At 36.4% G+C, this 18,120-nt stretch overlaps 1 protein-coding gene, 1 non-coding gene and 1 pseudogene across 3 annotated transcripts in view; 2 read left to right on the forward strand and 1 right to left on the reverse strand.

The window, feature by feature from the left end:
* NSRP1 (nuclear speckle splicing regulatory protein 1) overlaps window positions 1-18,120 on the reverse strand; it is a 46,744-nt gene that overhangs the window by 20,412 nt on the left and 8,212 nt on the right. The window lies entirely within an intron of this gene.
* LOC115283097 lies at window positions 1,547-1,620 on the forward strand. Its single transcript, XR_003904909.1, has one exon. It is a non-coding gene; the product is annotated as a small nucleolar RNA SNORD116 (small nucleolar RNA).
* Window positions 15,815-16,473, forward strand: LOC115282015 (annotated as a pseudogene).

Genomic DNA, 18,120 nt, shown 5'->3' on the forward strand with positions numbered 1-18,120 from the left:
TTACATATTACTGTGTTCGTTCACCAACACACAACAATAGTGTAATGACACTGGGAAAGAAATAAGATATTGGACCATTAATTTATATTACTGAATTATCTTTCTTCAGTCACAAAAAAAAACTTCTTAAATTTAAACAAAATTAAGAAAAGTAATCTGAATTTCTCTATTTTGTAGAAATCTATTTTTCCATAATAAATTACAAATTAAAAAATCACATATGGGCTTCTCTATGAAATAAGATGTTTACTTATCCACTTTACCAAAATAGTTCTCAGCTAAAAAAAAAAACAGTGCAAGAATTAATCCTTCTTCAAATGGCTTACTGCTACAATTTTCAGGTGTGCTCTGAGGACTTGAAATGAAAACTTCCTGTTTTTCATTTTTAAAAAAACTTTAACAGAAGATCATTTAATAAAGGCCCTACAACTCTGCAGTCCCTATTATGAGCTTTATCTGTCCACATTCACATGACTCTTTTAAATACAAAAGCCTATTTAAGAGACATAAAAAATACACAGAATTTTTATTGTATAAGCTCTAACAGAAAAAGTGGACATGGCTATCAACAGAAAATTTATAAAAGAGAAAATATAAATGACCATTAGCTATATGAAAAAGTTCTATCTTACCAATAACTAAGGATGAAAATGAAAACATTAACTTTTATCATCAAATTGACAGATTAAAAAAATTTTTTAATGTTTTTTTTATTTTTAAGAGACAGAGAGAGCAAGTGGGGGAAGGGCAGAGAGAGAGAGAGAGAGAGAGAGAGAGAGGGAGGGAGGGAGGGAGGGAGGGAGGGAGAGGGAGTGAGACACCAAATCTGAAGCAGGCTCCAGACTCTAAGCTGTTAGCACACAGCCCAATGTGGGGCTCGAACCCACGGACTATGAAATCATGACCTGAGCCACCTAGGCGGCCCTGATAGAGATTTTAAAAACCATATCCTCCAATATTGGCAAATATATACTCCTACATTGTGAAAATGTGAAATACTTCCCAATTTGGCAAAATCTATTTAAAGCCTGAAAAAATATCCATTCCTTTTGATCCACTAATCCCACTTTCAGAGTTCATTCTATGGACTTAAAAAAAAAAAAAGATGTACAGAAAGATTTAGATGCTAGGATATTCGCTGTATTATATAATGGGATATCCATTCACATTTGTGAAAAATTTGAAGCAACCTAACTTTCAACATCAGAAGATCAGTTAAGTAAGTATACCCTTCAACCCTTCAACAGTTCTGCAGCCACTTTAAGATTTGGTTTCAACAACATTTAATGGTATGGGCAAACTTTAATGCATCAAAACCTGCAGAATGAGTATGATTAAGTGTTGGTGATTTAAGCATTTCTTAAATTTATGCAATTATGTAGAGATAATTTATTTTGGACTCCCACTTGGGATAATTACTTAACAGGCCTTCTTCACCATCTCCAAACACCCTTTATGAACATTAAGCTTAATGTCAGAAAGAGTTATAAATTTGGAAAAATAGAGTCATCAAGGAGTCTGAGTGAAAAAGTATATCCAAAAATCCTGATGACTCACTCATATGCATTCCTTGGAAAATCTGAACAAAATGAGAACTCACTACCATTAAGAAAGAAATAAACAAAAAACTCTGGATCTGAAGAAGTTTTAGGGATTCCTTAACCAATCATTTTCATTTATATTTTGCTTTTCATAGAGATATAAGAATAATCTAAGATAAAAATTTATATCTAATTAAGACTAAAATAATTCAATATTGTATTGTTTACTAAACATATAATTAGAATTCTAACTCATAAAGACCATCATAGTTTAATTGGTAGTGTTTTATAATGATGCATAAAAGTGCAACTTACAATGTTTCAAATTTCAATAAAATAGATAGCTCTCTTGTTCATTAATTTCCACTGTATTTTTCTTTGATCTTATGGATGCTCCTACTCCCTTTAATTTTTTTTTTTAACATTTATTTATTTTTGAGAGATAGAGAGAGACAGTGTGATCATGGGAGGGGCAGAGAGAGAGGGAGACACAGAATCCAAAGCAGGCTCCAGGGTCTGAGCCCAATATGGGGCTCGAACCCATGAACCATGAGATCATGACCTGAGCCGAAGTTGGACACTTAACCAACTGAGCCACCCAGGCCTCCCCACCCCGGCCTTTTTAAAGTTTATTTATTTTGAGAGAATGAGAGAGCCATGGAAGGGTCAGAGAGAGAGGGAAAGAAAATCCCAAGCAAACTCTGCACTGTCAGCGCAGAGCCTGATGCAGGGCTCAAACTCATGTATCATGAGATTATGACCTGAGCCGAAACCGAGAGTCAGATACTTAACTGACTGAGCCACCCAGATGCCCCTTCTTTGTTTTTGAAGTTTACTCTTGCCAATAATCTTAACTCCCTTGCAACACTGCCCATCTTCTGTACCTACTTGATAATCACAAATCCTGAATGCATGTAACCATCTACTGTCTATAGTATGGCAACCAAGCATACCAGGGAAATATAATTTCTTAGCTCCTACCTGTAACTGGGCCCTCATGCTATTTACCACGTCTCCTTTTTCACTTATCAAGTCTCTCTTCTTTCTCTAACAGCTATATTCAGGCCTCCTTTCTTCTTAAACCTCTTATACTCTGTCAACCTTCCCTATATGTGACATTAACACTACCTTTAAAAGTTAGGAAAAAAATCATTATGTACAAAAAATAACACAACATCTGTGAATTCATTACCCAGCCTAGGATATGGAACATTACCAGTAAAGATAAAGTCACCATATATCCTTCCCTAATCTCATTTCCCACCCTTTCCAACCTAAATTTTGTATATCGTCTCCTTGCTTTTTGTTAATTTTGCTACATGTGTACTGAAGAACATCAAGACATGGCCACCCCAAAATATGCTACTTTGGCATGTTGATTATTTTGAGTTGAAGACACTCGAAAAACAGCCAATGCATGGACACTCTGATGCTCTTTTTTAATTCCTGAAAGCAGGACATAAAATTCCCACGTGAAAGGTGCCTTCTCTGTACCAGAAGGAAGAAACATACTTATCACTCGGGATGGGAAATCAAGGCCAAGAGAAATCTACAGAAACACATCTTGTTAAAATAGCTATCTTCCTTTAGTCTACCCACTTATTTTAGTTACTTTCCCACAAAATCTACTCTGTTCAACCTAGTATATAAGCACTCAGGAATTAATCACTTCTTTGGGTCTTCATTTTTCTTGCAAGGGCTACCATGTAAATGAACTTTGCTTTTCTCCTATTAATGTCTTGTGTCCAGAGACTCTATTATAGTAGAGTAATAGTTTCCCTCCATTTCAGCATGCTGATTTTGCATGATCTCAACTTTTATACATTCGCCTGCTAATGAACATTTGAATTATTCCCTCCTGCCCCCAACAAAGAAAGCAGTTATGAACCTTGTTGTCCATGTGTCCTGATACACATATATAACCATTTAGGAGAACTGCTACATTGTAGAGCATGGATCTTCAATTTCACTAAATACTGACAAATTGTTCTCCAAAGTAGTCTGATCAATTCAAGCTTCCATTTATTCTTGTGAACACTTTATACTGTCCATATTTTTCTGTATTTCTACGTGGTCTAGATGAATATGTATTTTTTATTAACCAGGAGGTACTATAATTCAATATGAAACCAGAAGTTATTCTAATTTATTAAGTAACAAAAGCAACTTTAAGATCCTACTCAGAACTGAAAGTTAACTATGCTTAGTATCCTGCCCAGTTGTGGAATATAAAGTGTCATCTGCCTTTGTGTGGTCAAAGTTTCTAATTCTACACCTTCTGTAAGTACTTAATGTTGCTAGGTCACTCTATGCTAAAGAGAGAATTGAGAGTACACTTCAGAGAACTTCCTGTCTAGTTAAGGAGACAACTAAACAATACTTTTATACAACTAGAGAACAATTAACACCAACCTAATAGCATTTATTCATTCACTTAAGTATTTTCTGAGCATATACCACGTGCAATGCACTATTCAAGGTACTGATGAAAAAACAGCAAGCAAAAACCCCTGTTCTCAATGAACTTATAAGGGAACAAAAACAGACTAGCAAAATTTATGTCAGATATATTGCACTCTATGCAGAAAAACATTCAAAGAAAGGTAGAGACTAAGAAGAGGACTCAAGGAAGGTTTCAATGAGAAGGTGCCATTTGAACCAAGACCTTAGAAGTTACGAAAACAAGTCATAATGAGATCTGGAGAACAGCTTTTCAGGCATGGAGAGAGAATAAGCAAGAACATGGCTAATGTGTCCAAAGAAGTGGGCATGGATGCAATACAGTGAATGGAAAAAATACTACTGGTATTAAGAATTCAGAAGAGGGAAAATCATGGTCTAAGAGAGGCAAAGAAGATTCTGTGGAGAAGGAAGGTTTAGAAAGCCACATTTAGAAAGATAGGTAACATAGGGAAAAAAAGGTTGTATTATATAAAGGAAACCCTATAAAGAAATGTCATGACATAAACACAGCAAGACAGGATGAAAAGATCAATAGGATTATAGCAAATGACTTCTGCATGGGTGCTAAGAGCTACAACTGGATTCAGACTACATCAATGAAAACAAGAACCCTAAAAGTGATGCAAAGATAAAAAAGAATTTTTAAGTTTTTAAAACTTAATGAGAAGTCATTTAGAAAAATAATCTGGAATCAATGTAATATGGATAACAGGAAGTTAAACTAGGGGTAGATGTTATAAGACTATGGCACATGGGACTGGATAAATGGGCTAAACTAGGTGATGTTCCAAAACAAAAAGAACTTGGAAGTAGACAGAATGCAGAAAACAGAGTTAAACTTGTATTAAAGTTTCTAAGCTAAGAAACTGCAGAAATAGTTACTCAAAGGTAGAGTGACACATATGTTACAGATCATTTCATTTAGAGCAGTGTGTTTAGAATGGTTACAAATTGAAGAAAAAGTTAAACTCCTTATCCAAAAAAGATATGAATGTACATTTTCTTTTGAAACTTATGTAATATTTCTCCATCAAGAACTCAATTATATCTCCTATATAGGACATGATCCTCATAATTTTGCCTCCTTAAAATACTTAATCACATCATAAAAGGAAAACTTACTGATTTATTCTACATTATTCTCTAGTATCTATACATTTAGGTTTTAAAGAATTGGCAAAGAACCTAGAAATGTATTCATCTGAAACAATTCCTTAGGAAGGCAAGTTTTAAATCAATGGAAATATGATACACTATTTAATAAAATGATGTAGAGACAACTGTCTCGCCTTCTGAAAGAAAAATCAAAATTGTTCTCTTATCTCACCTCATACTTTATAACAAACACCAAAATACATTCCAGGCATTATTAAGCACTTAAGGGTAAGCACAAGTTGCAGAACATTAAGAGAATAAAGTGGTTTTATTAAAAGGTAAAATGACAATATGTCCATACAAGTGACTTAGAGCAACCAAGACTCTCGTATATCAACAGTAGAAATATAAAATGGTGCACCAACTTTGGAAAAGAAGTTAGCAGTTTCTTAAGGAGGTAAACATACACCTACCATGAGACCCAGCCACTCCATCCAAGAGAAATAAAGTATATATCCATACAAAGACTCATATACAAATGTTCACAGCCATTTTAATTTTGACAGCCAAAAATGGGAAACAATCCAAATGATCAACAGGTGGACAGATAAACTGTCATCTATTTATACAACAGAATACTACTCAGCAAGAAAAAAGAGTGGACTACCAAAACACACAGTGTGAATGAACCTCAAAGTAACTATACTTTAAAAAGCCACCCACATCCCTCAACCATAGTACATAGTGCATGATTCCATTTATATAAATTTCTCAAAATGAAAACTATAGTTACAGAAATCACATCAGTAGTTGCCAGGGGCTAGAGAAGGGGTGGGAAGGGGCAAGAAGGAGGAACTACGAAGGGACATGAGGAAATTCTGGGGTGTGATGGATATGTTCATTATCTTTACTGCAGTGACAGTTTCATGATCTATACTTACACTGAACAAACTATACATTGTAAATAGGTGCATGTATATATCAAATTAAACCTACTCAATAAAGCTTGTTTTTTAATTTAACATTTTTAAATGTTTGTCTCTCAGAGAGAGAGCGAGCGAGCAAAAACAGCGGAGGGGCAGAGAGAGAATACACAGAATCTGAAACAGGCTCCAAGCTCTGAGCTGTGAACACAGAGCCTGACATGAGGTCTGAACTCACAAACCTCAATATCATGACCTGAGCCGAAGTTGGACACTTAGCCAACTGAGCCATCCAGGCACCCCTCAAAAAAGCTGTTTTTAAAAAGTAAAATAACATCAGGCCATACACACAAAAAACTGTAGACTATTTTTACCTGTGGTGGGTAATTTTATTTTTATTTATTTACTTTTGTGATGGGTAATTTTAAATAAAGAATACAATAATAAGTTTAAAATAAAATGAACTGTAGTATTACAATTCAAAAACTTGGAAGAAGAAGAAGAGGAGAGGATTTGAACCAGCAACAGGGCTGAATGGTGTTTTTTGTTTTTTGGGTTTTTTTTTTTTGTTTGTTTTTTAGAAAAGAACACCTCAGTGAATTACCTCAGGAAGAACAGAAGGACATATTTAAAAATAAAGCCAAGAGCCAAAATATGTCAAACCAAGTACATACAAGGACACGTGTACAGAGCAAATTCAGAGGCAGGAATCTAGTAGCAAAAGCAAATTATAAAGCAACAGATGAACAGAATGACAGAGATAAGCTAAGGAACACGGTCCAAGTATATGAAGCAAACCATTCCTGGAATGCATATAAAAACACTAAGATATGAGGCTGATTTTACAGGGTAGCCCAAATCAGGTGAAGCTAGAAAGTATGTAGCCAAAAACGGGCCATAAGCAAGTAGAATGCAGAATGAACAAAAGCAGCATAGCTGTGCACAAAAAGAGGCCACAAAAAAATTCTTCTCAAAGTAAAGATGCCTGCTCCATCTTGGCTTTTATTCCTGGTTGCTCAAAGAGAAATGGCCCTAATCCCAACAAAACACCCTTAATAGCTTCTGAAATTTTAACTTCTCTCAGAAGTGAAGATATTTTAGTTTTAACTTGAATTATATGTAAATTCACTTTCATAAGGTATTTTTTAAAAAAGCTCCTTGAAAAGAGACCTCATCTTATTCCCACTTTTATCAATAACACCCAGTATAATGTCTTCTACACATGAGATGCTTAAATTATACTTAAATTTAAACAAGAAAACCATCAAAAAAATGAACTAAAATCTACATTATCTATTTTTTTAATTAAAAATTTTTAAATATGCATCTTAAGTTTATTTTGAGAGAGAACGCCCGAAAGCGAGGGAGGGTGGGAGCGTGGAGAATCCCAAGCAGGATCTACACTGTCAGTGCAGAGCCCAATGCAGGGCTCAAACCCATGAACCATGAGTTCATGATTTGAGCTAAAGTTGGACGTTTAACCAACCTGAGCCACCCAGGTGCCCCTACGTTACCTACTTTCTGAATTATCACTTAATATTCTTAAACCAGTTTCCTTAGTTCCTTTCCCACTGTCAAGAAAATATGTGATTCCCTAAATGGAAAACAACTAGTAAAAACAAATAATTGGAAATGATAATTAGAAAAATTAATTTGTGGCAAAAAACAAAATTTCATGTAATGAAAAGCCAAACATACATTATTTTTTAAACTAGTCATACTCAGCTTACAATTCTTGGTGAGATATTAAGCCAACCTCCCTCCCTCTGAAGTTGTTCTACAAGTGAGAGGCTGGATATAAGGAAAAAACAAACAAAACAGAAAACCTGAAAAACCCCTGGGGAAACAAATGCTGGCTTATCTGAACAGAGGGAGGGAAAAGTAGCACTTTGTGGGGAGAGGGATGGATGATGCAGAGCCTTTCAGAAATGTCTCTCTACAGTCTCCTCAGGCAAAACCCCCACAATTGCTCTGCTTAAAGTAGTGTCAGGGTAGCACTCCAGTTTGGCTGTGGTGGTAGTCCTGATCTTTTCCTCTCTGTCTGCTAAACAAACTTCCTTGGGAGCTTGGTCTTGATAAAGAGCAGCTCTCTGCTGGAGTTACTACCCTGAGGGACAAGATTACTTGGTGGATGAAATGGGAAGTCCAGACTAACACTGTGGGCTCTCTGCCCTGAGGTTCTTCCTTCCTTCTGACAACCTTACCACTTTGCTTAAATACCAACTAACTTACTGTGGCTGAAAATCTCAACAGAAAATGTGTTCATGGAAAAGAAAAGAAAAAAAAACAAGCATTAAAGAAGTATAAGGGTTACAGAAGCTATTTTTTAAAGATTAAAAAACAATATGGAGCCCCCAGATGGCTCAGACGGTTAAGTGACCAACTTTGACTTAGGTCATGATCTCACGGTTTGTGAGCCTGCATCAGGCTCTGTGCTGACAGCCTAGAGCCTGCTTCGGGTTCTGTCTCTCTTTCTCTCTGCCCCTCCCATGCTCATGCTCTGTCTCTCTAAAATAAATAAATGTCATAAAAAATGTTTTTAAAAGATTAATATGACAAACTTCTGGCAAGATTAAACAAGAAAAGTGAAAAGGGAATCAAATGTGATAAATGAAAGATTTAAAAGTACTATCATGATAATACTATAATATTTATAAGTTTACATTATGTTATATGAGATTATAATATTTATGTTAATAAATCTGAAAATCTAAGCAGAATAGATATACTCCTTAAACTGGTTAAAGAACCTGAATAGACCAATAACCACAAAGACATCCTCTCCCAAAGAGCTGGAAACCCTGACACTTATACAAACTGAAATTTCCCCCATTTTCAATGAGCAAATAATCCTATGTTCTACAATTTGTTACAGATAATAGAATACAAAGAGGCAAATATCTAATGTTTTATATGGCTGACATCATTTTGATTTCAAAACTAGATGGTATCAAGAACAGATAGCTGTTTTGTTTTCTTAGATTCTGCATTGGTCTATTTGGCATCCGTCAACCACAAGACCAATTAACTATATTTCCTTATTTTCTGTATTCTTGATGTTCTGGCATTTTTGACCTGGGAGAGAAACAGTCTCTCCCAGGCCTGGCCATTTCTTGAGATAGTAAAGGGCTAGCCCAGGAATATATCTTTCATATGTAAACTAAGCAACCTAAAACCCATACCCCTAAACATCTCCTTTATCTGGCTCTGAACTCCAGGAGGCACTACTCCTCATTCCTAAGCACTAAGGGTCAGGTACCAGCAACTGGAGGTTGCCTGACATCAGTCAAGAAGAGTTGTAGAAAACATTATAAGATTTAGTGAAAACATATTTACTATAATTAATGACCCCTTCTAATTACTGCTTAATTTACCAATAAAAGGAAAACTATACTTTATTCCACTTAGAAACACAAACTTACTCGGCCACCTGGGTGGCTCAGTTGGTTAAGCGTCTGACTTTGGCTCAGGTCATCATCTCACAGTTGAAGAGTTAGAGCCCTGCATCAGGCCCTTTGTTGGCAGCTGGAGCCTGGAGGCTGCTTTGGATTTTGTGTCTCTCTTTCTCTGTCCCTCCCCCACTCGCTCGCACCCGCATGTGCGCTCTCTCTCAGAAATAAATAAAAACATTTAAAAAAACCTATAAACTTATTTTTCAAAGGAACATCATTAACTATATTGGAATACTAGCACACTTATAATCAACAAAGGTCTTGTAGTCTTCTCCACACAAACAAATTTTAATAAAATATACTTAGCAGTATATTCTTTTTTTCAAAAGACAAGCAACAGTTTGGCACCTAATATGTAATCACAATGACCAAGTCAGGTATGTAGCATCCCCAGTACAGACTTTAATATATTAGAGTTCAGTTATACATACACAATCTCTTGACACTGAAGATGTAGTTCTTACAGATAAAGCCCAAAGGCAGGAAATGAATCTCCTCCCAAATGCTGCTGCTTATCTTTAAAGTAACCTCAAATTATTACTAAACTAATAAAGTAATTTTGTTCCAGAAAGTGATCTGATCTATTTTATTTTCAGCTTTTGATAAATCCAAGAATGAGATGAGGGATTATTACTTTTTGTCTCACTATACACACTGAAACACAACAAGAAAATAAAGGAAAAAAATTTTTTAATAATTTTGTTATGGTAAAGTTGGAATAGGCAGTATCAAATCCTGTCAATAGATGAGGAAGATGTGTATGGTTTTGGAAAAATAAAAACGTAATTTTGCTATTTGAAAGCAAATTAGAAGTAAAGCTTCTACTATCTGCTAATTAGAAACTGTCAGTTTAAAAAAATGATTAGAAAGAGTGCAATAAGACTGTACATGATTAAAAAAACAGAATTCAAAAGATAATTATGGTTATTGCTACCTTCTTTATGGAATTTTTCTAACAAAGTGGCTCTTAGCTAATGGCCACAACCCAACATGAAGATTAGGATTCTATTAAAAAGCAAAAAAAAAAGGCCAGGCTACCAAAATTATGTCACAAAGTAGGATGGAGACAAAACAAGAAAATTTCTGATGACTAATGATTAGTGATGTAGTTACTGCACATAAACAAGGTATTAGTTTCATTGTAGCAATGTGGGCACCATTTATTGCACTTCTACTCTGCACCCTACCTATACTAGGCATTTAAGATTTATTCTCTCTGACCCTTAAAATAAACTTTTGAGAGAGAGAGAGAGAGCATGAGCAGGGGAGGGTCAGAGAGAGAGGGAGACAGCGTCTGAAGACTGGCTTCAGGCTCTGAGCTGTCAGCACAGAGCCCGATGCGGGGCTCGAACCCACAAAACCAAGATCATGACCTGAGCCAAAGCCATACGTTCAACCTACTGAGCCACCCAAGTCCCCCTAAAATAAACTTTTAAAACTCCAGTGGAAAACCCCACTGTACGCTTTTGAGAAACACAGTAAAAAAAACAAATGTCTTATTTTAATGAAAATAGTCTTGACTTTACAGACCTCATGAAAGAACTTTTAGCAACCTAGATTATTGGTCAACTTCCACTAATTTAGCCTGTTAACAAACAACATCAAAAATCTCATGGCTTACAGCATAAAGGTTTATTTGTTGCTCATGCGTCCACTGTGGATGGTTTGTAGGTCCATACTGTCTTCATTTCGGGCTGAAGGCAGTCCCTATCTACAACACGCTGTTCCTATGGCAGGGCGGAACAGCAGTGGCTCAATCATGAGATGGCTCTGAAAGCTTCTGCTCAGATAGAGCTTATCAGTTTTGCTCACATTCCAGTGGTTAAAGCAAGTCTCATGGATAAGCTCAGTATCAAGGGCAGAAAGTGTGTATCAGGAGGAGCATCTGATAGGAGAACTCTATAAGATGGACCCAGTAGACAAAATTACCCAACAATTGTAAATAAGAAGATTTGGGAAAGATAAATCTACAACAGAGGGCAACTCCCCTAACTTGAAAAGGGGTATTTACCATAAACCTAGAGCAAAAATAACCATTGCTATATATCAGCAGCAATAAATGCATGGAAATGTAGCAATAAACTTAAAAGATCCCAATCAAGCATTTGAGCTATGAAATCAAGTGACTATGTGATCTTAGGCAAGTTAAACTTTTCAACTGTAAAATGAAGATGACGGCACCCTATTTCAATGATTCTACAACATATTTTTTCACATTTTAATGTATCAGAAGTTGATGATGTCTTAAAAATAACAGCTGTCACCCAGGAGGCAATGATGCTGTGTCAAATGAAAGCTTTCCATTGACACTTTCTGGTAACATCAAGAAAGCATCACTAAATAAGCATCTTAGACTTAACAAAATACGGTAATGTTTAGTGTTATTGTGATAACTATATGACTTTATCTATATAAAACATTTATAGCAATGACTAATATCAAGGGTTGAATACAAATTCTTATTCTTTGTACTACTGTGTATCAAACCAGATTATAATGCTGAAGTATCTGAAGTAAAATTGCATTGGAACAGCATTAGAGAAAGAAATTAATGGAAGACAATAATCTAGAGAACAGACCCATATATTTGTAAAAATTTAATATATAATAAATGAGTCATTTTACATCATTGGGAAAGGCACAGAACAATAGTTCTCAATCCTGTTATGCCCAATACCCCTTTTATAGGCCCTTTATCTATACTGAAATGAGACACACAGATAACTCCTTACACGTAATTTTTAAAAACTATATACATATTTTTTCTTTGTTGTGCAGTTTTGGAAATACCCCTATATATCCATAAAGAACTATAAAGAATAAAGGGAATTAACTTATAATGGAATATATATTTCAATACATAAATGCATGAGTACATTAGAAGACAATAAGTTATCAAAAGCTTCTACTATGGAGACTCACTGTAATCACTATTAATGCTATAGATACAAATGCTGACTGCAAAACTGGTGACTCAAATACCAAAAGTGACACTGGTGACAGTGACCTGATTTTCGTAAATGGTGAACTCTATGTAAAGTTCTTTTTTTGTAAAGTTCTAAACAAAATAGGTATACTCTTCCCTCAATCTACAAAATGGCCAAGTTAGGGGAAATTTTAGCATACATTTTGCCATGCACAATCAATACTTTTTAAAAGCATTAACATTTTTATTGTATTAAAATTTATTTAATAAAAATAAAATGTACAAAACATTTTGTGTTTATGTGTAAAAAGAGTTTATGTCTAGGCTCAAAAAATTACAGTTTTTCATTTATATAAATGTTCAGAGGGATTTCACCTATATGAATGGGGGTCATGAAATGCAGAATATCTATATTGCCTGGTCTACATCAAAAATGGTATCAACTCATATGTGGAATTTAAGAAACAAAACAGATGACAGGAAGGGAAGGAAAAAGAAGATAAAAAGAGAGAGGGAAGCAAACCATAAGAAACTCTTAAATAAAGAGAACAAACTGAGGGGTGCTGGAGGGGGTGTTGGGTGATTTATTGAGCGAAATAATGAATAAATATGCAAGGATATGAAATGCAAAGATAATCTTCCAAAAAGATAACCCAGCAAGTGGATCAGAAAAAGTACTCTGATGCAATGACAGTAAATTTCTGTGAAATGAAGAATAAAATAGATATTTAGGTAAAAAGCAACAATGCATTACAGGAAAAAATTCAAAATGGTTTGCATGAAAACATACTGAACTTAAAGAATATAAAGAAAATACCCACTAATTTTTCCAAGTCAGTAAAAAAGTAAGTCATCTTGTAGAAATTAAAAAAAACAAACACACAGTATTGTACTTCCTCACAAGAACATTCAGTATCAAGGAAAATAACTAATGTCTACATAGGGTTTTGAAATAAATTATTATTCATTAGAAATACTATACACATTCAAGTAGACATTTAGGAGATAAAAGCAATAAGCAATTATTCCTTAATAATTAAGAACTTAGGAAACAATGCCTTTATGAGCACATGCCCCAAAAGTACTCAACAATGAAATTAAGTCAAAGACCTCAGAAACGAAAAGCATTGGTAAAAAGACTAGTGCAGTGCACCAAATCAAAGTAAATAATAAATCAAATATTCTAGGAATACAAGGATGGTTTAACTTCATATAATTAATACAAATTCATATAACATAATTAACAGATTAAAATTTAATATTCATTTATAGTAAAAATTCCTAGTAAACTAGAAACAGTACCAAAAGCTGACAGCCCAAACATCAGATTTAAGTGTAAAACTTTATAAGCAACTCCTATTACAAAAACATTAAAGAATGTTTCTATCATTGTGTCTGTTTATCACCGTATTGTAGTTTCCAGGGAATGCAATAACATGTACACACATAATCATACAAAGAAATAATAAATATCAGATAAAAGAACTAAACAGACAAGGAAATTCAAAAAAATCATCAAGCTATTAGATATATATAGGACTAGAATTAAATCAACAAAAAAATCAGAAGCATTCATATGTACTAGTAATAACTAAGAAAAAAAATCCCTTTACAACAGCAATAAGGGCTATATGGTATCTAGATAAATCTAATATTAGATGTGTGTGACCTTGACTGAAGAAATTTTCAATAATTTTTTTTAAATTTTTAAATGTTTTTTTATTTACTTTTGAGAGACAGAGAGAGACAGCGTGAGCAGGGTACGGTCAGAGAGAGAGGGAAACATAGAATCCGAAGCAGGCTCCAGGCTCTGAGCTGTCAGCATAGAGCCTGATGAGGGGCTTGAACCCACAAGCCGTGAGATCATGACCTGAGCCAGAGCCGGCCGCTCAACCGACTGAGCCACCCAGGCGCCCCTGAAGAAGTTTTCAAATTGTACTAAAAGATATACAAAACATCTGAACAAATAAAGACATGCCATCTTCATAAATGAAAAGACTGAAATATTAAAACATAAATTTTCTTCTAAAGCAACCTATAAATCCAATACAAATCCAACCAAAATTCTTAGTTTTTTCAATGTGTACCTGAAGGTGACCCTAAAATTCACTTAGATGACCTAAGGCAATTTTAAAGAATAAAACAGGACAGGACAGTGGAAATGAGCTAAAGAGAACAAGACAATGCATGACTTTGCAGATCAAAAATAAGGATGCTGGTCTTTATCCTGAAAGCAATGGGAAGTCAATAGTGATTTTAAAACCATGAAGAGGACTTTGTCTGAAGTGTTACAAAATGTACTGGAGAAGTTTCAAAGATAACCTGGGGGATGATATGGACCAACAAAACTTCTCTTTTTAACACTGGCAAAAAATGTCAGAAACAGTTTTTTCAGAACTCTGGAAATTAACCAAAGGCTTACAGGAGCCTAGGGAGCATTTATTCAAGAATAGCTAAAGCTCAGTAAGAGCTTTGTGAGGTTTTACTTTCCTTATTTCCATCATGCCCTCCCTAGTGCCATGGTAGGCTAAACAACAGCAACAATCATGGCAGAAACCAGCAGTCTGGCAGCCACTAGAGGAGGCAGAATGGGATTAGAGCTCCTTGAAAACCCCTATTACAGAGAATTATTATTGGACCTGTCTGATGGATCCCTGAAGACACCACTCACTAGGCTGCCTTTATTTGACTTGACAGAGTGCCAAAGTAAAACATCCTTTTCCCTGGGGGTGTCTGTCAAAAACAATCAAAGACAACTGCTGAACATCAGGGCTGCCTACGCAGTGCATAACAGTTGGGGTTCTTAAAAAGAAAAGTTGAGAAACAGGATGTTCAATAGGGCACTTTGAAAGTTCCCACAAATTTCTGGGGATCCTGAAGCCCACATGAGTACAAAGACATTTGTGCCTGATCAGGAAAAACCTGAGAAGGTCATAAACTCTCACAACTGACTCTGAGACTCTGCACAAGCAAGAAGTAAAGGCCAAGACAAAGTTGTAAAATGCCTGGTGGTGTACTATACAACATGCTCAGCATGCATATAGAGCCTCCTGGAAGACTAGAGAATAATCAGTTACAAGTGTTTAAAGAAAGGTCTAGAACCCGCGGCAGTGGCGGCAGGGCCACCTCCCGCCCGCTCCCGGCTGGCGGAGGCCACTCCTGGGCGCCTGGCTTGCCCCTCCTGGAGGCCTGGGCCCGGCCCCACTGCGCCAGCATCGCGCGCAAGCCCGGCTCCTGCCCTCCTGCCCCCGCAGGGCCCGATATTGAGCCTGTAAAGGAGCCTTTAAAAATGACAATAATCTCCTTTTGGCAAAGAGAGAACGGAGATCTGGAGAGTAAGGACTTGCCCAAGGTCACTGGCTTAGTTAGGAGTAGATTAGATACTGGAACTCAGGTCTTCACTCCAGCAGAAAAATATGGCTCAGGAGACTAACCAGCCCCCAGGGCCCATGCTGTGTAGTACAAGATGTGGCTTTTATGGGAATCCTAGGACAAATGGAATGTGTTCCGTTTGCTACAAAGAACATCTTCAGAGGCAGCAGAATAGTGGCAGAATGAGCCCAATGGGAACAACTAGTGGTTCCAATAGTCCTACCTCAGATTCTGCATCTGTACAGAGAGCAGACACTAGTCTCAACAACTGTGAAGGTGCTGCTGGCAGCACATCTGAAAAATCCAGAAATGTGCCTGTGGCTGCCTTGCCTGTAACTCAGCAAATGACAGAAATGAGCATTTCAAGAGAAGACAAAATAACTACCCCGAAAACAGAGGTGTCAGAGCCAGTTGTCACTCAGCCCAGTCCATCAGTTTCTCAGCCTAGTACTTCTCAAGGTGAAGAGAAAGCTCCTGAGTTGCCCAAACCAAAGAAGAACAGATGTTTCATGTGCAGAAAGTTGGCCTTACAGGGTTTGACTGCCGATGTGGAAGTTTGTTTTGTGGACTTCACCGTTACTCTGACAAGCACAACTGTCCATATGATTACAAAGCAGAAGCTGCAGCAAAAATCAGAAAAGAGAATCCAGTTGTTGTGGCTGAAAAAATCCAGAGAATATAAATTACTACTTGTGAAGAGACTGAAACTTTGTTTTTATTTTAATATATCGTAGGGAAACATTAAAGAGCAGATGCATGGCCATTTTCCTTTGATGTTCTCCAGTTTTACTTTACACTTGTCTGTCTTATAATTGAAATTTTAGGATGTTTGGGTGTTTGTTACAGGCAGAAATGGATAGATACAGCCCTACAAAATGTATATGCCCTCCCCTGACTAAAACTGGATGAAATACACAGACGATAGGGACAACATTCCGTTCCCACGTGCCAAACCTAATACATGAAATATCTGCATGTTTGCAGCATATCTGCCTTTTGGGAATGTAATCAAGGTATAATCTTTGGCTAGTGTTATGTGCCTGTATTTTTTTTAAAAAATGGTACACCAGAAAAGGACTGGCAGTCTACTTCTTCCATAGTCAAACTTCACCCTGTTAATTTCCACAACATGTTCTTTGGAAGCAGGAGGAGAGCTCTAAAGAGGAGCAGACCTTTCCGTGAAACCAGTATTTGGTGCCATATATAAGCCTGGCTAACTGGTCTTCTAAAAGCTGTCCAGTAAGACACTCTGGGAAAGGTAAACATCACACCTGGTTATCGGGAGTAAAGTCATCAAGCCACCAGGGGCTTGAGCTCTCGTTGAAGCTCACTGTGCTGGCCTGCACCCGAAGATGTCTGCATTATCTCCTTGCTCAAAACGCTGTGTAGCACAGAACTGCACTAAGATTCATTTGTTACGAGAAGAAATTAAAACTACATTTGGTTTTTACATGCAACAGCTCAACTGAGTAACATGCATCTGAATTTTAAGTTGCAAAGGTATCCGAACAGTTCATTTTTCATGTGTATCTTTTGTTGAATGTTTTGGTTCAAGAAAGAATGTTTAAAGCTTTTTTAAAGACTTCAGTTCTTATTGTAACTGTACTTTCTGCATGGAAAATCATAAGCAACATGGCTGCAGTAGACTTCTTAGTGGTATCCAGCACCACTCGCAGAGGGCTGCGTGATCATATTAATTGTACTTGGGTGTAGGACTCTAGTGTTCTTGGGTGTATTGCATGGGCTGCATTATCTACAGCATTGTACAATAACAACTAGAAGAGGCAGTATACTTCACTGATGCTTGTCTGGTAATATCACTTCCGTGTTATAATGGAAGGTTTCTGTGATGTATGAAACTTGTGTTTTTTATACATAAATGAGTATAGTTAGATTAGTATTGTGGTAATGCCTGTTTTCATCTGTAAATAGTTAAGTATGTACATGAGGCACTACTTCTGATTTACTGCAGTGTTCAGTCCTAGTTTTTACTTTAATTAAAGCATTCAGTTTTGCTTTCGATTTTATGTACCTTAGTTGAGTTAGATCTGCAGATGTGTACAGATAGTTCATATTTATGTATTGCACATAATCATGCTATTCAGCATTGATGCTATATTGTATTATGTAAGTAATAAAAGCCATGTACAGAGGGAAAAAAAAAAAAAAGAAAGGTCTGTCGGGGTGTAAGGGTGACTCAGTCAGTAGAGCATCCGACTTCGACTTGAGTCATGATCCCGCAGTCTGTGGGTTCGAGCTTCACATCGGGCTCTGTGCTGACAACTCAGAGCCTGGAGCCTGCTTCAGATTCTGTCTCCCTCTCTCTCTGCCCCTCCCCCACTCATACG

Source organism: Suricata suricatta, chromosome 17 (genome assembly GCF_006229205.1).
Source record: "Suricata suricatta isolate VVHF042 chromosome 17, meerkat_22Aug2017_6uvM2_HiC, whole genome shotgun sequence".
NCBI classification, from domain to species: domain Eukaryota; kingdom Metazoa; phylum Chordata; class Mammalia; order Carnivora; family Herpestidae; genus Suricata; species Suricata suricatta.